The sequence below is a fragment of the Panthera onca genome, chromosome B2 (assembly GCF_046562875.1).
Source record: "Panthera onca isolate mPanOnc1 chromosome B2, mPanOnc1 haplotype 2, whole genome shotgun sequence".
NCBI lineage: Eukaryota > Metazoa > Chordata > Mammalia > Carnivora > Felidae > Panthera > Panthera onca.
Window position 1 is genome coordinate 100,743,239 of NC_138343.1, and position 19,318 is coordinate 100,762,556.

The following is a 19,318-nucleotide window of genomic DNA, read 5'->3' on the forward strand; positions in this document are numbered from 1 at the left end:
ATGGGAGAATTAAATAGATTAAATAGTTAAATACATTCTGGTATGTCCATACTATGGACTACTACTCAGCAATAGAAAAGAATAAACTGTTTACACAGGCAGCGACTTGGATGGATCGCAAGGGCGTTATGCTTAGTGAAAAAAGCCAATCTCAAAAGATGACATACTATATGATTCTACTTCTATAACATTTTCTTGAAATGAGAAAACAATAGAAATTGAGAACAGGTGAATTGGGCCAGAGGCCAGGGATAGGACTGGATGTCTTTACAAAGGGATATCTTTAAGGGGTCCCTTTGTGATGGCGGGATGGTTCTGTATCCTGATTGTGGTGGTGGTTACAAAAAGCTATACAGGGGATTAAATTGCATAGAACTACATGTACACACAAGCACACAGTTGGGTGACCGGTAAAAACTGATGAAAACCGAACAAAGTCTGTAGTCTAGGTATTAGTATGGTACCAATGTCAATTCCTTGGTTATGATATTTGTACTACACACATATAAGACGCTATCATGGAAGTTGGGAAAAGGGTCCATCGGACTCTATGTACATGTTTGCAACTTCCTGTGTGTCTACTACTATTTAAAAAAAAATTGTAGCTACGTATTGTTATTCATTAGTGGTGTTATTTAAAATTTAATGCATTTATATTTTAATTCTTTAGATAGATTGGAGACTTAAGTATAGTGACAGTGTGTCATAATTGTCCTAATTCAAGTCAATATAATAATTCAATGCAGTTAAACTCAAATCATTCTAATAAACATTTGAGGGCCTACTGGACACAAAATTACTGTTTTAGTCTTCTCACCCTTATATTAATTTCTGTTATTTAGATTTTTAAGCCACAAGGACTGATTATAGTATTTATATGATCCATACATTTATTTTAGGTTTTAAGTTGCAAGTATGTCTTAGTCTCACATCCAAAGGCATACTATCTATTTCTATTCTTACCTTGAAATCAGGACAAAACAGCTTATGCTACCAAATAACATTCTTAGTCTTTTTTTTTTTTCTTTAATAATCACTAAGCTTAAATTTGTGGGGAGGAGTGCAATTTTCTTAATGTTTTCTACTTGGTTCAACATTCTCAGACAGCAATTACAAGCCAAATATCATTTCAGTAAATGAGAAATTCTTGTTTTTATGTGCTGATTGGCTTTATTACACACGAAGGTTAATTGGGAGGCTTCTGAAGCTTATCTGGGTAATGATGAACAGCTGCAACAGATTGCACTCCCCCTGCCCCCACCTCATTTTGACCGAACTGCACCCAAACAAAACCTTATGCAATGGGAACATCATTAAACTGCACTGCAAACCCGGCTTGTGGTTGTATCTGCGTGAGCAGCACAGGAAGCCAGAGGGAAACAGATAGCATGAGAGGAAATGCTCCGTTTAGCAGTGGTGGCCCCCTCCCCACTCCCGGACCACTGCAGCTATAGGCCTTGACTTCTGGGGTCCCAAAGTACTGTGCTTAACTCGATCTTTATCCTGCATGAAGAAGGGGGGCCACCCACGCAAAAATGTGCTTGATGTTACCCTGACGCTAAATGGCAGAGTTTTCTAGCTCCAACATGAGAGTAACATTGTTGATTTCAGGACCAAAGAGAAAGGATGCCTCTGACTGCTTTGAAGAGCTTATCGAGTACATTACCTGTCTTATAATATCTTTAAAAACAACAGCTAATGTGTTTGAGCATTTTTATGGGCCAGGCATTGTACGAAGTATTTCATAGGTTTCACCTCAGCTAATATTCTCCATAACCCTAGGATAGAATTATTATGTGTATGTTAGAGATGATGCTCAGAGTACCTGCGAAGCTTCTCCAAGGCTACAAAGCCAGGAGTTGTTTGGGCCTGGACTTAAGTCCAGGTCCATCCTTCCTTAGGATTCCTTCTGCTATCCAGGGAACTCATTGAGAGAAAGTTGCCCGGTAGAGAAGTTATTAGGACAGTAGACACCTTTCCAGTTTAGTTACCAACAGGCCAAGTCACCAAGTGGATAGCCAATACTCTGGCTATCTACATGCATATTTGGGGTGATCAGCTTTCTACTGTGTGGTATTGTGATAAAGCAGTGTTTGTCAGGGAGTGGAGGTTTGCAGGTAAGAGCAACTTGCTTAGTAATAAAGGAAGAGTTTGTCAGTAATGCTTCGGAGGCAGATGGATGTGTGCGATTGGTGACCTCCCTTGCTGACTGGCTTCCCCTCATCCAAGGCTCCTTTAGCCTGTGCACACCTCTTTGACCTCTTCTGCACAGTTTGGTCCCATCATGATCGGCATCTGAGGCATTAAGGGGTTTAGTAAACAGTCATTCCACTGTCTGTTTTTAAAATGATTCCCTCTACCTCTCTTATCTTTTCAGTTTGTGCCAGCAAGGAAGTAGAGTAGTAGCTGAAGAGGGCAGGTTTGGAATCCTACAGACCCAGGTTCAAATTCCACAGTAGGCACTTGCTGATGCTTAGACACACAGTTTGGTCAGGTCCCTTAATGTCTCTGAGCTTCAATTTTCTTGTCTGTAAAATGTGAGCAGTGACACAGTATTTTGGGGTGGCTGTGAGAATTACATGAGATGATTCACGTAAAGTCCCCTTCCTGGCACGATGGAAGTGTTCAAATGTTAGTCACAAACAATTGTCAACAACAAGAACAATTCAACCCCGCTCATTTCTCATCTATTTTACCTGCTCTTCCCATAATTTGGAATTATTTCTTTCTTCACTAGTCTCTGGGCTTCCTTAGGCTCAATGTACCATTTAGCAAACATGAAGACCATGCCTGTGTAGATCTGTGCAATTTCAAAACTTACATTGCTCTGCATTCTAGCTGCCAAGCACTGTAATAACCACTGGTTTCTTAATTTTTCTTTCCTGATATATTTTTTAGCACCTGTGTAAACCTATGCAGCTGTGCTCAGCTATGTATAAATGTTTGCTTATGTGCTTCTGTTATATTTATTTATGTGATTCTGTGTACAGCCAGTTTCTCCATTAAATTATAAATTCCCCAGGGCCAAGGACCATATTTTCTGCTTTTGCAACAGGTCCGGGTGTCCTTCCAAGGAGAGATCTCAGGAAGGCTGAAACTAAAACATATAGTACTGCTTTAATGAGATGTTAGTGGCAAGTTTCTAAACATCGTGTTTTTATCTAAGGCAGTATTTCTTAAAGAAATGTCAGCCTTAGCCAGCATTCTATAGAAATGTTCAAACTGGGGGCCTTCAGTTGGTGACTTTTGACTTGAAAAATTAAAAGAACAAGTCTACAATTTGAGAAATAAGTCATCATTGACAAATGGAAAAAAAGAGTTTAGTACTTGTTACTTTCCATATTTCCATTGATCAGTGAAGCGATTGACACATTGGATTACGAAAATGTCGAGGCATGCATAATGGTCATCAAAATAATAAGAGCTATCTTTAAAAAATTTTTTTAAATATTTATTTACTTTTGGGAGAGAGAGGGAGACAGAGACAGAGCATGAGCAGGGGAGGGGCAGAGACAAGTGGAGACACAGAATCTGAAGCAGGCTCCAGGTTCTGAGCTGTCAACACAGAGCCTGACGTGAGGCTTGAACTCACTAACTGTGAGATCATGACCTGAGCTGAAGTCAGGTGCTTACCTGACTGAGCCACCCAGGAACCCCAATAATAGCTGCCTTTTAGAGTACTTAGTAGGTGTTGGTGCCTTACTGGGAGCTTGTCTGGCTGTCTCTTCTAGTCTTCCCAGCATTCCCACGGGTAGACATCATCTTCCTCCCCATTTCACGTATAGGGAAACTAAACTTAAGAAAGGTGAACCCATCATCCAGAACGCGGCGAAAAGGTGACGGAGTCAGGCCACGTTGACCACTAAGCTATACTGCCTCCTTCACGTGACAGGGAGTTTTACAGTTGAGCTATAAAGATCATTCCAACCTTCCTCTTTTTCTTCTTCCATACCGCCCCTTCCTGCCCCTCCCCACCCAACAAAGGGAAAGAAAATTCTATTAGTATATTCGTGATTACTTAGCGTAAATAAATAATGACAACTGCAGTTTTGGACGGTTTGCAAGAAGAACTGAAGAAAGAAAAAGAAAACTCTCTCCCTGGTTGTATGCCTTCGTATGCTCCTGCTCTCCAGCGGGCTGGCTCTCCATTCACTGCCTGCTGCTGGAGTCCATAAGAGACTCCACATTGCTGTCAGAATGAAGCCATTAGAGAAAATGCCTCACTGCCTTTCAAGAGGACAGACAGGAAACATCTTTCGCTTTCTTTCTCTTATTCTTATCCTCTCCCTTTTCCTTCCTCAGCTCTGTTCTTTTGAAATAAGTAATGGCTAACTTCACCCAGGCGTTGGGTAACGTGAGACCTCCCAGGGCACAGTCTGAGAACTCTGGCTCTAAACACACACACACATACACACACACACACACACACACACACACTGCAGGCAGCCGCTTGGGGCCCTGCTTTCTGGCAGCCTCACCGCTCTCATCAGCTCCTGCTAGATCACAGGACCCAGTGGTTACAGAGCCGGCCTCTGCGCCTGCACGTAAAGCATGCTTTAATAATAAAAACATCGAGTTGGGCTCGTCCAACTTCAAACATTCGGTGAGTCTCTCAGCCTTGGGTCCTGGGGGATCCAAGAACCTCTCAGCGGAGTCAGGACTACGCTGTGGCTGGTCTGTGGAAGCCTCCTTTCATTTGTGGTACTTTACAGCAAGGGTACCAAGAGAGTTTCCAGGCGACAGCAGCACCCTATACCTACATGACAGTGGAGGGCGGAGGGGGAAGGAGGGGAGCATCGGGCTCCTCAAATGCTTGGATTCCACACGCCTTCTTCATAGTTCTCTGCTCTGTTTCTTAGAGGGCCTCCCAAATTATACAATTTGCAGGCCGCTTAAAACATAGATCTGCCCCCAGCTGGGCGACTTTTTGAGCAGCGGTTCAATCCATATCATGTTTGACTAAGAAATTTAAACCCTTGAAGGTCAAATATGGAGAGGCTGGTGCAAATAATATGAACAACTAACATTTCTTGAGTCTTTACGTGTATTAGGCACTCTTTCAAATATTTTTCTTATATTAAGTTCTTCAATCCTTGCAAAAAGCCTAAGCAGTAAGGTCTGTTATTCGCCCGTTTTTTTTTAGGATGGGGATATTAAGTTACTCACCCCAGAGTTCCAGCTGGTTAGTAACCAAGATTGTACTTGAGCCTGGGAAGTTCGCATCCAGAGCCTGTGCTGTTGGTCACTGTCTATTTCTCACTCCTCATCATAAAGGCTCTTCTGCAGAATATACTTACATTGTAATAAGTATAGAGCATAATATAGTGTAGACATATTGTAAGTACAGAGTATAGAATAGAATTCTATCTGTATGCAAAGTTTGACTTAAATCAGTGCCTTGATCTTAATTTTAAAAATTAAAAAAAATTTTGGGGGGCTCCTGGATGCTCAGTCGATTGAGTGTCCCAGGGCTGAGAGGTTGTGGTCTCACGGCTCATGAGTTTGAGCCCCATGTCAGGTTGGGTTCTGTGCTGGCAGGTCAAAGCCTGCTTGGGATTCTCCATCTCCCTCTCTCTCCGTCCCTCCCCTGCTCATGTAATCTCTCTAAAAAGGAAATAAACATTAATAAAAATTTAAAAAAATTCTTTTTATTTTACTTGTAAATAATTGTATCTTTGCTCACATCAAAAGAAATTCCAGGCCATATTACAAAAGGAAGCAGTTAACTTCTGTGACTCACACTATCATTACTTTTCAAAAAGAGCCATTCGATAAATAAACAGTTCCTATTTCAGTTCAGTGTTATGTTTTCAATACATTCTTCTAGAAAATCTAGCATAAATATATGTTGAACTTATTTGTTTAGAGGAGCCCCAAACATTTACTTTTACATGAAGAATGAAATGGAGAATTTTCTTTTGAAGCTTAGATGTTTCTCACAGTATTATGTAGTTAACTGGAGTTTCATGCACACTCAAGGTCACTAGATATCTGAAACTCTCAGGAAACACATTGTATTATTGTTCTTGAACCACTTGAGCATTATAGATTGACTGAGTTAAAAAACCATATACTGGATAAAAAGCACAAAGTTGTGTTATAATGGTCTACTTCATGTAATGCCAGAATTTTTAACTTTGCTTTCAATGTTTAAACAGCTCTCTCAAACATCATTTCAGATAATGATTATTTAAATGATCTGTGTGTAACACGTGAAGGCTCACAATATTCTCTGCCCTCACCTAACCCATACTAAGAATTTCCACTCTTCATATTTTGCAATAATTCCTCACTAAGCCTCTGAGCTAGAAAGGTAACTGAAATGGCAGGAGACCCAACTTGCCCAGTCAGACATCTGAGACCTCTCACCTCCAACCCCTGGGCCTGTCAGTCTCTCCAATTCTAAATAAGGAGAGAAAGAGAGGAAACAATGCCTCTCACAGACTCTAACTTCTCCTTAAGAGACTACACTGTTTCTGGTTTTTTTCACTTTCACCTTCTTGGAAAGAGAGTTGACATGTGTTGCCTCAATGTCCTCACCTCTTTCAGTCCTTGGAAGCCTCCTCATCTCTGTGACGGGAGCACTGATGTGCTTGGTCATTTTCTGAACTTTCTCTACTTTTTACTTTTTAGACACTACATACTTTTGCTTCTCTTCTTAGCTCTTGGCCCATTTCCCCCTTCTTTGTCCCCCTTTACTGATTGTTCCTCCCCTGCCCGAATCTTAAGTGGTAGCTAAATTTCCAATTGTATTTTTTGCGCCTTGCTTTAGCTTTACAGATCTCCTGGAGTGATTTTACCCAATCTCTTGGCAGGGAGTCTATCAATTTTTTCTACAAGTTCTGCCTCTTGGTCGATCCTCTTATCTGACAACCAGACACAAACATGCAATTGACCTTGAACTGCTCCAGCTGAAAGAACGAAGCACCTTAAACTCAACATGTACAAAAATCAGACAATCATCTTCTCTGTAAAACCCAACCTTTGCTTTGTGTTCTATATGGATGTGGGTTAATGTCATCATTGTTGATGGATCCACTTGTCTTAAAATGTCAGAGTTCTTCACCTTCTCCTCTAGCTCACTCCAGTAGCCAAGCATCCACCAAAATCTTGTCAATTCTATCTTGACATGCCTCTCAAATTCATTTACCCTCATCTATTCCACTTGTTATTCTTTTAAATATGTCACATAATAATAATATTAATCTCTCAGTCTAGGTAATTCTTTTTTTTTTAATTTTTAGGTGTTTATTCATTTTTGAGTGAGAGAAAGAGAGAGAGAGAGCACACAAGCAACAGAGGGGTGGAGAGAGAGAGAGGGAGACACAGAATGTGAAGCAGGCTCCAGGCTCTGAGCTTTCAGCACAGAGCCTGGTGCGGGGCTTGAACTCGCAAACAGTGAGATCATGAAGTCAGTCGCTTAACCGACTGAGCTACCCAGGCACCCCTGTCAGTCTAGATAATTCTATCTGCCCAGGAGTATTTCTGATTTCGGTATCTCCCTCCTTCCCTTCACCTCCATTGCATTCTCTTTAGGGCTCCAGGATGGTCTTTCCAAATATGCATCTCATCAGGAGATGCCTCTGTTTACAAACCTATAGTTCTTTAAGGATCCATAGCGTTAGGTGAAAAAAAAATCATACAGCAGAACATGAGGAATAATCCCAATATTAGTGAAAATAACACAAAGGCACACAAATGCACACACACTATATGAAAATGTCAGTAGTGTTTCTCTGTTATTGCTGAGTCATGGTACCGGGATGAGTTGTATTTTCTTCTTTTTTTGCTTGCTCTTATTTTCTGTACTGACCATATGTGACTTAAGTCACAAGGCAAGAATATTATTGAAAAATAAACTGATGGGGTAAAAAAGGAGCTGACTTAAGTAACTTTGGAAAATAACGTTTTTACTAGATATTATAAGGCTAAAAACAAAAGGACTATACATAAACACTGTACTCTGGCTGGTAAATTCATTTCTCACAGGATTATGGGTTAGCGATTCTGAAACTCCACAAACACACAAGGGCTGAGTGGACATGTAAATAAATTGTAGACAATGGGATCCAGGTTTCCCACTGTCAGGGATAGAAGTGACACATAAGCAAGTGGGGAAGGCAGGAATACGCCCTGTGGTGCAGGATTGGAATTGGAAACATTGGTTCAAACTCACATTTAATTTACTATTTAGACAGATTGATAGATAAAGAAATACTTACAGGCATGTGTGTATACATGTATATATCTCCCTGCTCTGTCCTTAGGACCTGAAGCAGTAAAACTGTCATAAAACAGCAAGCATACCCAGCACCTAGAGTTTGGATTCCAGATGTCATTTTCCAACAAAAAGAGCGAAGTCTCCTTGGAGAAATGTCTGATTTCAGTCCTGGGTCAGGGAAAATCCAAGGTGAGCCTGGGGCTCTTGTGGTGCCACAATGAAAGGAAATGCATTTGTTAAAAAAAGATGAAGCATGTCCAAAGGACATAGGAGCCAACTTGAAAGAGCTTGAAATGGCCAGAGGTGAAACAATTTGAGAAATAAAAAACATTAGAATTGCATATGACCTGAAAAACAAAACAAAGCAAAACAAAACTTGGCTCCATCCTAATATAAATAACTGATTGAGTAAATAAATAAGGGAGAAGAGGCAGATCTTTCTTAAAGAAGGATTCCAGATAATATATGTAGATGCTGCTTCCGTCTCGGGGGCTGGAGCATAATCCACCTCTCCTTCCGTGCAGGCTAGACTTAGCAACTCTCTTCTAATGAATTGTCATGACTTGCCAGCTTCTTGTGAAACGGGAACACTCTAAAGTTATTTCAGGAACATGACAGTTTATTAGAAAAGGGGAAAAATTGTCCCTGCTTCATGGAGAACCCTGACAGACAGCCCCTTAACCATGTGAGTAGGCTTGACACATCACTAGTGATAAGCAATTTTGACATCATGTCCCCTGATATGATGTGATGAATGGGGAATGTCACCTCTGAAGAATTCTTCCCCAAATCGTGAGAAAATATCAGGCAAGCCGAAATTGAGGGAGGGTACGTTCCGCAAAATACCTGACCAGTGCTCCTTGAAAGTGTCAAAGTCATAAAAAACAAGAAAGACTAAGAAACTTTCACAGATTAGAGGAGACTAGGGGACACAATAATTAAACATGGTGTGGCACCCTGGATTGGGCCTTGGGACAGAAAAAGGACATGAGTGGAAAAAAGCGCGTGAAATTGGAACGAAGTCTGTAGTTTAATGAATGGTAATGTATCAATGTTAATTTCCTAGTTTGGACAAATGTTCCATGGATATGGAAACTGTTAAGATTAGGGGAACTTGGGTGAGAGGTATATGGGAACTCTATACTAACTTAATAACTTTTGTATAAATCAAATATTAATCCAAAATAAAACCTAAAAAAAAAAAGGAAAAGAAAAAACATGGCTTCCCACTGCTTATGCAGGGCTTGTCTTAAAAAAAATCTCCTTGGAAGTTTTTGAAACTTATATGCCTGGGCTCCACCTGGGGGATTCTGATTCAATAGGACTGTCCTTGAACCAGGAAAGCTCCATAACTGTAAAGTGGCACAGGAGATTCTCATACACTCCAGGGGTTGCAAAACCACTTGTCTGCAGGACAGAGCGGCCAATGACATGGCCCCTACAAAGACTTTAAAATTTTTTGTAGTAAACAATTGCTCAGAGGCTATAGCCAGAACTGCTTTTTACAATTAAAATTAAGAATATACTGGGACACCTGGGTGCTTCACTTCGTTGAGCACCCGACTCTGGATTTTCGGCTCAGGTCAGGATCTCATAGTTTGTGAGATCAAGCCCCGTGTTGGGCTCTGTGATGACAGAATGGATCCTGCTTGGGATTCTCTCTCTCCCTTTCTCTCTGCCCTCCCCTGCTTGCACGCACATGCTTCCCCCATCTCTCTCTCAAAAACGAATAACATTAAAAAAGCCAAAAAAGAATATACTAATTAATAAGATATACACGATTGTGAGTATAAGGAATACAATTAGTAAATTGAATAACTTTTCACTCAGAGAAGTCCATGAAATCTGTGTATTTTATCTTTAATTACCGTGTATTATAAATTTGCCACTTGACAACCATAGGCCCAAAAGCCTATTAAATATTTACAGACCCAGGGGGTGCCTGGGTGGCTCAGTTGGTTAAGCATCTGACTTCAGCTTAGGTCATGATCTCATGGTTCATAGGTTCAAGCCCCACATCAGGCCTCCTGCTGGTAGTGTGGGGTCTGCTTGGGATTCTCTCTCTTTGCCCCTTCCCCATGCTCTCTTTCTCTCAAAATAAATAAATAAGCTTAAAAAATATTTATGGACCCAGGAATTATTTTCACATCTTCATTTTGCATTCCATTTACTTTGAAGTGAAAATTTACACATGATAGATTTCCAGCAGGATTTTCATATGGCTGTCTTATACTTACAAGCTTTTTGTGAAATTGAAACACTTTAAAGTTATTTCAGTAGGGGCGCCTGGGTGGCTCAGTCGATTAAGCCTCTGACTTCGGCTCAGGTCATGATCTTGCAGTTTGTGAGTTCGAGCCCCGTGTTGGGCTCTGTGCTGACAGCTCGGAGCCTGGAGCCTGCTTCTGCTTCTGTGTCTCCCACTCTCTCCATCTCTCCCTACTTGCACTCTGTCGGTCTCTCTCTCTCTCAAGAATAAATAAACATTAAAAAAATTTAAAAAATAAAGTTATTTCAATAAACAGAAACAATCGTAACCAAACAACAACAAGAACGACAAAACCAAACCGACTTGGTAAGATGTAGGGGAAAGTTAAAAACAAAATACTCGTTAAAAAAAAAAAAGGTTTGAAACAAGATTAAATCCAGAAAGGCCATGTAAATTCAATTTCAAGTGTATGTACATGCCTTTGTGAGAGTATGTGTGCATGAAGCCTCTCACTGAAGTCCATGAATACCCAGAGATTCATGAAGAAGTGTTGGGGGTTCCTTGGACTCTTTGAAATTGAAGGAAAATATATGTACATATATTTTCCTGGGGATTCTCAATGAGGAAATGAGGACAGCGAGCCAAAAATAATGAAGAGACACTGACCATAGGGGTATTCTTTTGAGAAATAATAGCATACTTTTATATTAACTAAATTACCCTTGTAAATCAAATAGTGAAAAAATAGATGCACCGTGATCTTATCTCGTAACAAGAGCTATTGTTAATGTAGATATTTCTTTTTCCCAACAGAGAGTTGAGAAAAGCCTTAGAATGCAATGAACATTCCCCGAAAGGATGATCAAAATGGAAGCCTCAGTCTAAGGATAGGTCGTTCATTCGTCAAATGTTGGCAAAGCTTTACTATGTGCCAGGCACGGTTGTAGGAATACGCCCGATGCAGGGCTTAATCTCATGAACTGTGAGATCATGACCTGGGCCAAAATTAAGAGTCAGACGCTTAACTGACTGAGCCACCCAGGTGTCCCAGGGTTTATTTTCAAGTAGGGAAGATAGACATCAAAGAATAAACAAAATAAGAAGTCACATAGTATGTTAGAGAGTGATATAAATGTGATGGGAAAAAAAATTGAGCAGGGTGAGGGGAGTTGAAACTGGTAACTGGGGGTGGGGCACAATTGTCCATTAAATAGGGTGATGGTGGTGGAGGGGGGCGGTTCCTGGGTGGCTCAGTCGGTAAGGTTCAGACTTCGGCTCAGGTTCTGACCATTCCCATGGTTTGTGAGTTCGAGCCCACATAGGGCTGGCTACCATCAGCACGGAGCCGGCTTCAGATACTCTGTCCCTCTCTCTCTCTCTCTCTCTCTCTCTCTCTCTCTGCCCCTCCCTTGCTTGGACTTTCTCTCTCTCAAAAATAAAAAAAAAAGAAAAAAATAGAAAAAATAGGGTGACAGGGAAGCTCTCATCAAAGAGGTGAGATCTGAGCAAAGATTCGAAGGAAGTGAGGGAATTAGCCAAGTGGATCCTGAAAAAGAACTTTCAAAGTAGAGAAAATAGAGCAAAGGCCATGTTTGGGGAGCCACAAGGAGGCTTCTGGCACAAATAACATGAACAGCCAGACACGAGGGGAAGGACAGGGAAAAGGGCAGTGGGGGCTTTGCAGCCACGTAAGGACATAGTTTCTCTCTGTGGGAGATGGAAGCCACTACAGGGTTTTCTCTCCATTTTGCTTTGTTTTGTTTTTACAGGTTTATAAGTATAAACCTTAACATGTATACCTTCATCAGAAGTTGATAGATCAAGTCAACACAGAATATGGAAGGCTAGAGGGTATTTGCGAAGCCGAATTAATGTATTACCAGTGCTAAAAGCATTTGCTTTTTAAACACACAGGAAACAGTTATAAACAATGTTCGTGCATTAGATCACAAATTAAATCTTAATACATTCAAGAAAGAAGAAACCCATACATAATGTATTATCTCACAACAGTGCAAAAAAAAAAGCAGGCATTAACAAGAAGACTGTTTTTCAAAATGTATATATGCACTTAGAAATTTAAAAGCACCCTTTCAAAAAACTCTAACAAGTATATCAACCCCAGTTACAAACTAGGGAAGAATTAATGACAAGAAAAACACTGTATATTGAAACATGTGTGACATAGTCCATATGCTATCTAGAAATAGTAAACAGAACTCAAATCCTCTTGCAACCTCTTATATTGAGGTTCTGGCATTGACTGGGAAGTTAGAGGAAAATCCCTGACAAATCCACGCAGGTGGATCTAATCTAACCAAAGAAATTGGGGCTCTAAATTTTTTTTAATGTTTTTATTTATTTTTGAGACACAGAGAGAGCATGAGCAGGGGAGCAGCAGAAAGAGAGAGGGAGACACAGAATCTGAAGCAGGCTCCAGGCTCTGAGCTGTCAGCACAGAGCCCGATGAGGGGCTTGAACTCATGGAGTGTGAGATCATGACCTGAGCTGAAGTCGGACACTTAACCGACTGAGCCACCCAGGCACCCCAAGAAATTGGGGCTCTAAATTCTGCTTACTTTGCCAGTAAAAGGAGCTTTTCCTCTCTAATTGAGAAAGCTAGTCTCCCTTAGGCTGAAGAACCAGCCCTGTGGCCTCCCCTGAAGCAACTGTCTTGCAGGAAAATGCTAAGAACCACATGGCTATAAGCAGAGGAATAGCAGAGCTTATGTTTCAGACTAATTACTCTGGCCGTTATGTGGCAAAGGACTCTAATTGGCAATAATGGATGCCAGGAGACTGTTTAGGAAGCCATTATTATGATTCAGATGAGCGAGAACAGGGACTGGGCTATTCTGGAAGCAGTGCAGGTAGAGAGAAATGATCAGAGTCTTGACATATTCTGAGGGTAAAGCCAGCATGATCTTCTGACTGGTTGTATGGGGGATGTCAGGGCAAGTAGAGTCAAGGATGACTCCAGGGTTTTTGGCTTGAACGAATAGAAGCATGGAGTTTCTACCTCCAAATAGGGAGGAGGCTGTAGGTGGAGAAGGTTTGGGGAGAAGGTCAGGCAGGACTTCAGTTTGGGATCTGTTGCATTTGAGAGGTCAGACATCCTAGTGAAGATATGCAGGAGGCAGTTGACTGTGGGAGTCTAGAATTTGGAAGAGTGGTCTCCTTTGGGGATCTACACTTGGGAACCATCAGCGTATAAATGGTAAGGTAGTCACAGGACTTGGGGAGGTCCTAAGGGAGTAGGGACAGATGAAGAAGGAAAGAGGCCAAGGACTGAGCTTGGGACTCTCCAACACTAAGTCTTCAGGGAGAAGTGGCAGAAGTAACCAAGGAGACTAGGAAGGAGTGACCAGTAGTGCACTGGGAGTGTACCATCTTGGAAACCAGGATAAAGAAACTGTGTTAAGGAGTGAGTGACCTACCTTGTCACATGCTGAGCTGACAGGCAAGTGGGGTGATCAGTGAGAACTGGCCATTGGGTCTAATAACATGGAAATGGCTGATGCCTTTGTCAAGAACCGTCTCAGTGGCGGAGTGAGGGCAAAAACCCAACTGAGTGGATTCAAGACAGAATGGAGGAAAGAAACGAGAGAGCCAACCAAGCACTTTGCTGCCGGGGGAGTGAAGAGAAGAGCGTTGATAGGGAAAGTGGGGTCAAAACAGGTGCTTTTTTTTTTTCTTCTTAAGATGGGACAAATCATGGCAGAGTTTGAATCCTGAAAGACATGATCCAACAGGCAGCGAAAAATTCATGGTGTAGGAAATTGCAGAATTGGTGGGTTGACACTTTGGTTAGGCAAGAGGGATGGGATCTAGTAGACAGGGGCTGACACTTAGAATGGAAATGTCATCCACGGAAGAGTTGGGAGTGCAGAGAAAGTGGGTAGATATTTTGGTAGAAGCCCATGGAAATTTTCTTCTAATTGCTTCTTTTTTTTTTTTTCTCGGTCAAGTGAGAATTAAGGTCAGGAGATGAGAGCAAGGATAGTCCAAAAGTTCTATGAAGATATAAACATGTCAAAGACACTCATTACTTTTGAGCTCCTTCTACTAGGCCGTGTTGATTTGTCAGAGTCTCACTTGAATGGAATGAACAGAGGCAAGAATTCGGTTTGGTACGTGCTCTAATAATGTGTACAAAGAACAGTTGCCACGGACAGCCCACATCTCGATGTGTGATGTAGAACTCAAAGTGATATCCTTCCAGAACTTGATACACATGGATGAAAATTCCAAGGCTTCGCTCCCTTAGAACATGTTCTAAAAGGAAGGTAACCCATGGCAACGGCTCAACCTGCTCTCAGATGACTCACCAGAGAACTTACGAGTGGAAATCCCATGGAAACAGTGCAGACAGATTCACCTTGACCCCGGAGTTCTGGTTCCACCCAAGGTTAAAGTGTCTTTCCTCTTTCTACCCTGAAGCAAGCATTCATGTTTAGCCCCATTGTCTCTTCCCATTTGGCTGTCAGTTCCATTTAGGTAGGCAAAGCCGCTTAATTCTCACTGCCTTTAAAATCTGAGGGTTCTTTCCCCTGGCTTCTGTCTCCTGAGATGCCTCACAGCGGTACACCCGTGTGCACACCTTAGCCGGACAAGCTGCCTTTTAGCAGGGGGCTTCCTGAGATGGCCTAGCACTTCTAAACAGAGAAACACATTAGGAGATTGACCTCAGTCATTTAGTCATTCATGTGTCTAATGTTGGGATTTAAGAGTCCCCTCACTTATAAAGGCACTTTGAGAAAAGAGGGGAATGTTAAGAAATTGTTTTAAAAAGAAGAAGAAGAAAGAAAATGGTAACTCTGCAACTTTTATTTCTGTCTTGGATAGTTAAACCTACAGAGAAGATTAATTTATCTTGTTAGTAATATGTGTGTATGTGTGTGTGCATGTGTGTGCATGCACCTGTGTGAGTGTGTGTTTGAAAATCTGGGCAGACCATGACCTTTACTCACCCTCGTATAATGCGCAATTCAACGTTACCTTAGGTTGGGTCTCAACTTCTGGAGCCAGTCTAACTGGTATGAATCAACGCTTCCTTCGCCATTCAGGGTTAAGTCTCTTCACCCCCTCCCGACTGACTGGGAACCTATTGTTGAAGGTCAGGCTTCCGCTCTCCCCACTTCCCCCCAGGCTGGCTGATTCTCCCTCCAGGGTGGAGGAAATACAGGAGACCTGCTGTGTTAAACACTGGCTCCCAACAGCTGATTATTAGAGATCAGGAAAATTGTGAGTAAGCTGTTAAACTGTTGGTAGCTTGAATCCGGTCATGGTGAGAGTCTCTACACCACAGAAATGGGCAAATGCTATAAATCAAGCCTTTCCCTCTCTGGGTAGCTGTTTTGCTAACACCCTACTGGGTTAGGGAATGGGGAGTTCTCCCTGGCTCTCAGGGATTTTGAGCTCTCTAGACCTGTCAGATTGTTCACCTCTTCTCTCACGATCTGCGAGTTCCTCAGAGACTCCCATCATCATCGGATACCTCTACGGTGACCTTGTACTTTGGCAGACCACTGCCGACCATCAATCAGCTTCTGGTTTTAGATGCTCACCCCACAGACTCCAGTTGTTGGGGGTCCCTTTGCACCCTGGGCGGGATCCTTGCTGATATTATATTAGTTTTCTATTGCTGCATTAAAAATCACCAGAAACTTGGTGGCTTAAAACAACACACCTTCATTATCTCAGACTCCTGGGTCAGGGGTCTGGGTCCTCTGCTCGGGGTCGCATAAGTTTCCAGATAAGGTGTCAGGTGGGCTGACCTGAAGCTTGGGGTCCTCTTCCAAGCTCATGCGATTGTTGGCAGAATTCAGAATTCAGAATTCGGTGGTTGTTAAGACTGAGGTCCCTGTTTCCTGGCTGGCTGTCAGCCAGGGGCTTCTTTTAGCTCCCAGAGACTATTTGAGTTTTTTGTTTTATGTCTCTCTCAAAGGACCTTTGACAGCATGGCAGTTTACTCTATTTTTTTTTTTTTAGCAGTTTAATGGGTACATTTTAAATTTTTTTTTTAACGTTTATTCATTTTTGAGACAGAGAGAGACAGAGCATAAATGGGGGAAGGTCAGAGAGAGAGGGAGACACAGAATCCGAAACAGGCTCCAGGCTCTGAGCTGTCAGCACAGAGCCGGACGCGGGGCTCGAACTCACGGACCGCGAGATCATGACCTGAGCCGAAGTTGGACGCCCAACCGACTGAGCCACCCAGGCGCCCCTAATGGGTACGTTTTAGAGTCTTCCATTTTGTGTGGAATTAGATCCTCCCCTTCAAATGCTGTAGTTGGGGGCTCCTGGGTGGTTCACTTGGTTAAGCATCCGACTTTGGCTCAGGCCGTGATCTCGCAGCTCATGGGTTCAAGCCCCGTGTCGGGCTCTGTGCTGACAGTTCAGAGCCTGCAGCCTGCTTCAGGTTCTGTGTCTCCCTCTCTCTCTCTGTCCCTCCCCCACTTGTGTTCTATCTCTCTTTCAAAAATACATAAACATTAAAAAATTAAAAAAAAAAACCCAAATGCTGTAATTATCATCACTTCAAGTAAAACTTGAATAAAATACTGAAACCTCAAAAAAAAAAAAAAACACCAACAAAAACATAAGTTAACTCTCTCTATCCAGTTTGCGAAGAGAGTCTTACATGATGTAATGAATGTAATGATGGGGGCAGGACTATCCCATCATCTTTGCTTAATCCAGGGAGTGACGTTCCAACGCTTTGCCACACAAAGTCGCATCATCAGGAGAATTGCCATCTAATCCCCTTTGCCATATTCTGTCAGGGAGAAGCAAATCACAGGTTCTGCCCACATTCAATGGGAGGTGGGTGTATAGATTGTGACTCACTGGAGGTCACTTCAGGTAGTCTCTGCCTTACCGCTATATGTTCTACATTTGAGCTGAGTTCTACAGACTTTTGACCCTCTGTCAGAAGGGAGCACAATTTCCTCTCAACCCAGACTCAGCTTTCTCTTTATCTTGCCACCAAAGCAGGCTGCTGGCCTCTCCTTCCCATTTCTCCTGTGTTCCACTGGAGGGAAGATGGGTGTACCCCTCTGATGGTCACTTTGAAGCCCATTGTCTTTGGACTTGAAATATTTTAAAGCCAGACACAGATATCAGAACAATGTCCATTGCTTGGATTATGTACGATTCCATTTTCTCCTAAGTATCAGTTTTCCTGAAGCCGGCAAGCACATATTTGAAAACAAAATGCTTGAGGGAATGATACTACATTAATCTCACCCTGGAGTTTGATGTTTCAGTGGACCAAGGGGGAACATACATTTTGCTGTGTTACTTCATTCTTTTTTTTATTTCTGAAATAAACTGGGCAGACTGCATGCTGCTTCCAAACTATTGGAAGCTCTTCATCCTGTCTCAGTGGCATTAGCTGAAAACTGATGTCTTATATGGGGCATTAGTGCAAACACAATGCTATCTTTCAAGTAGAGGCAGGTGCTTTATTTCATGGCTCTATACTCCCAGGTTAGCTCTAAAGGAAGAAATTAGTCTCTCTCTCTCTCTCTCTCTTCCCCACATTTCCTCCCTCCCCTCCCTTCCTCTCACCTCTATTTCTCCTTTGTTGCTGTCTTCTCACTTCTATTTCCTGCATTGTTATTTTGATCTTTTCTAATAAGATAATGGATTGCTTGGTTCTTTGTATTAAATAAGACCGAGAGACTTGTAAAAGAAACTTAGTTAAATTTCTATTATTCCAGGTCATAAGAAAGCTCTTCTAGGTGCAGTAACTTCTACAGTTTCTGCTTCATGTTTTAAATGTTATAAATCTGCAGGTTATCCCTGCCCATAACGTCGTGTCTGGATGGCTCCACCCCTCTGTGGAGTCTTTTCTTGGTGGCCTTGTGTCCTTTCACCAGGTGTCATGGATTATTTAAGTCCTGTGGGCAGGCACTTAAACACTCAGGTTGCCTTCAGACATTTATTTTTTTCTTTAATTCAACCATGTGCTGATCACCTCTTATCAAGGGGAAGAAGATACACATATAAATGGGCGATGCATCATCGAACGATGGTGACATAATTAATAATGACACTTGAACAGTAATTCCTGAACATTTCCCTAGAACTCCTTCCCCACAAAATTGAATATCGGGAGAATGGCATGTTAATTCCCCTTCAAAAAGCCACGAATGAAGACTACAATCTTAGGGGCTAGAATTAACTGTATCTTGTCTGCCTCCCTTCCTCTCTTGCTCCCTTCTCTTCTTTCCTTCTCCCTCTCTTCCTTCTTTTTTTTAAATTTTTTTTAACGTTTATTTATTTTTGAGACAGAGAGACAGAGCATGAACGGGGGAGGGGCAGAGAGAGAGGGAGACACAGAATCGGAAGCAGGCTCCAGGCTCTGAGCCATCAGCCCAGAGCCTGACATGGGGCTCAAACTCACGGACCGCGAGATCGTGACCTGAGCTGAAGTCAGACGCTTAACCGACTGAGCCACCAAGGCGCCCCCTCTCTTCCTTCTTTAAAAAAAATCTGGACTGGGATCTCAGATGACAGCTCAATTAAGTGAAGCGAGCAAAGATTTCCCAGCTGTTGCCAACTCAAAGGGAGTTACGTCCATAAAGAAAAAGCAGTCTTTCTAACCAGAAAGCACCAAAGATCTTGATCGTAGGCAGCACGGATCAGTGCAATCACAGGCGTGGACAAGGAGTCAAGAATTTCTCTACATTGAATCTCTCTGTACAGAATATCTCTACATTGTGCCTTTAGAAAAAAACGGAAAGAAAATATCTGGTTCGCAGAGAACTTGTACTGAGTAAAGAACTATAACAGTGCTCAGCACAGAGCAGGTGCTCAGTAAATACTTGTTTGCTGAAGTAACGTTTGATTTGAATGGATTCTAAAATGCCTTCATCTGACTAAGT

General features: G+C 42.1%; 1 protein-coding gene across 5 annotated transcripts in view; it reads left to right on the forward strand.

Annotated features, from left to right (window-relative positions):
- Positions 1 to 19,318, forward strand: part of RFPL4B (ret finger protein like 4B) — a 94,082-nt gene that overhangs the window by 36,735 nt on the left and 38,029 nt on the right. The window lies entirely within an intron of this gene.